The following is a 2,843-nucleotide window of genomic DNA, read 5'->3' as shown; positions in this document are numbered from 1 at the left end:
TCTCTCTCTCTCTCTCTCCCTCTCTCTCTCCCTCTCTCTCTCCCTCCCTCCCTCCCTCCCTTCCTCCCTGACATTCAAATCAGTGAGTCCTGTTAACTGAACGGTCTTCCACTGAACCAAAACCCCAGTCCAGAAGTCCCAGAAGTCCATTGAGGAAATAGACAATGGTGTAGCTTGCCAAGAACACACAACTTTTGGGAGACAGAGCTGGAAATATGGGGATGGGGAGACAGGCCATTGGCATAAGTGCATGCCTGGCAAATGCAAGGTCCCGAGTTCAATCTTTGGTAACCCTCCCCCAACAAAAAAACCTGGAAATATGTCTGGGTCCATGGTAGGAAGCTTTGACAGCCACACAAGACAAAACAATCTTAGAAAATCCAGCCTGGCTGTAATGGCAATGAGGATATTTTGGAATGAAAATGTCAAGAATAGTAATATATATTTTGTTGTTCTCTGTTTTTGACAGAAAATTAATTTCCTTAGTATTTTGTCCATTCCATATCATCAGGAGGGTTGATTTCAACTTTCCTTTTACCTACATCAGACCAGTTGGTACTCAAAACTGTACTCCCAGATTCCATAAATGATTTGTTCATGGCACATTTGACTTCATCAGAGCCATCTGAATAGACCTACTGAAATAACATGTTTAAAGCTGCATCTCCCTCCAACTTCTCATTCTTCTCTTGTTCTTTGATCTCACCAACCAATTTATCCCAATTTCTTGTATAATGAGATGAACATGGATATAGGTTCTTTACATCTGCTAGGAACTGTCTGGATGTAGGTACATCTAATTGCCCTTCTAGCTTCTCCCATCTTACAGCCTCTGTTGTTCTCTTTTGTTTTAAACTTACTTTAAGGCCAGCGAGATAGCTCAACAGACTAAGTGCCTGCTTAGGCAGGCGCAGGGACCGGCATTGGATCCCTGGCACTACAGGCTGAGCAGGCCCCACCCTCAGGCATGCTGAGCAGGCCACCGAGTCCAGGCGTGGTGGCACACGCCTGTAATCCCAATGCTGGGGAGGCTGAAAACAGCAAGATCACTATGAGTCTGAGCTGCATAGTGAGACTCTGCACCAAATAAATTTTTAAAATAAATAAATAAATTTACTTTAGTAGTAAACTTTTGATAAGCTTATATGAGCTTTGGGCTTGACTTGTTCTTTTTCTAGAAGCTTGAGGTTAAATATTAAGTTCTTTATTTGAACTTGATCTGTTTTCCTGATATTGTCATACACCAGTATGGGTATCCATCACAGGACTGCTTTGATGTGTCTCACAAGTACTAGCATGTGTATTGGCATCATTGTTTAATTGCAGGAACTGTCTAATTTCTTCTTTAATTTCATCTGTGACACATTGGTTATTCAGGAAGGTGTTATTTACATTTCTACATGTTTATGAATTTCTTATGGTTTCTTTTGCCATCAATTTCCATTTTCATTGCATTGTAGTCCAAAAATAAGTATGATGTAATTTTTATTCCTTTGTCATTATTTAAGCTTTTTTTTTTCCTGTGGAACCAGGGACTGAACTCAGGCCCGTGTGCTTGCCAGGCTAGCGCTTATTCTACTGAGCCATCTCCCTGGCCCCTAAACATGTTTTATGAGCTAGCGTGTGATCTGTTTTGGAGAATGTCCCATGTGCAGCTCAGTAGAATGTGTATTCTGACATTGTGGGGTGAAACAATTTGTAGATATCTACCAAGTCAAATTGTTCAAAAGCTTGGTTCAACTCTGTGCTGAAAGTGAGTGTCACTGACTGGCAGGAGGCTTGAGTCTGGGGCCTGCTGTGAAGCAGGCAGTCTTTCACTCTACAGCTGTTACACTACCAGAAGTCGTAAAGGGGCTCCTGAGTGAGACAGCTATGGAAGTGCTGGAGTGCTCCCAAATTCTTCATGAACATCTATTATTGCTAAAATTCTTCTTTGATTCTTCAGCTGTCCAAGCCTTGGCTCCAGTTGATCAGTCACCCATTCCTTTGATTTCCTAGCTCAGTGGAACATCCCTAGGGGTTCTGGTAAAACATATACTTTGTTTGGCTTCTTGTCATTACTGCCTATATGCTGCATTTGCCTTCTCAGTGCTACAAAAGAGTGACAACGTACCATGCAAGCACTTCTTGGCAGTTTATCTTAATCAGGTTATGAGGACCTGTCAGCGGATAACTGTTTTGACAAGCAGCTGACTGACATATTGATGGAGAAGAAATAAGAAGCACAAATAGTACCGATGGTGCAACATTATCTTTCAAAATAGAAATCTTATCAAGGAATACACGTAACAGGTCATGATTTACAAGGAAGAAATATGAACTAGATCTTCCAAATGCTTCTTGCTAGTGTTCATTTTCCCTTCTGGACTGCTGGAGGAAACGGGTAGCAGCTGTGAAACATGGAGGCTAGGCATGTGATTCAAAGCTTTGTGTAGCCCTCTTCTGAAAAACCTGAACCAGTCTCTAAGCCCTTTGGGTGAAAATATCTTAATAAAATCAAGCATGTTAGAGTCAAATAAAACCTAATCCATGTTGTATACACACAAAAAAGTTGTTTCAGTTCTCTTATTTCCTTGTTGGTTTTTTGTCTAGATGATCTGTATATTTGTAACAGTAGGTTATTGAGGTGCCTCACCACAATTGTATTAGTGCTTAGTGGATTTTTCATGCCCATTAATATTTGTTTCATATAGATGTATGTGCTGGTGTTTGGTGCAAATATATGTATGAGTGTTACCTCTTCTTCTTGTACTTTTCCCTTTATAAGTCTATAGTGATCAGCTTTGTCTCATTTAGTGAGTCTTGGCTTGAAATCCGCTTGTCTTAAAATAGAATAGCTAACA

The 2,843-nt window shown here is 40.7% G+C and overlaps 1 pseudogene; it reads left to right on the top strand.

The window, feature by feature from the left end:
• Positions 1–1,248: 1,248 nt before the first annotated feature.
• Positions 1,249–2,264, top strand: LOC101584498 (annotated as a pseudogene).
• The last annotated feature ends 579 nt before the right edge of the window (positions 2,265–2,843 follow it).

Source organism: Octodon degus, unplaced genomic scaffold, assembly GCF_000260255.1.
Source record: "Octodon degus isolate 3935 unplaced genomic scaffold, OctDeg1.0 scaffold00171, whole genome shotgun sequence".
Taxonomy (NCBI): Eukaryota; Metazoa; Chordata; class Mammalia; order Rodentia; family Octodontidae; genus Octodon; species Octodon degus.
This window is presented reverse-complemented; position numbering and strand designations above follow the sequence as displayed.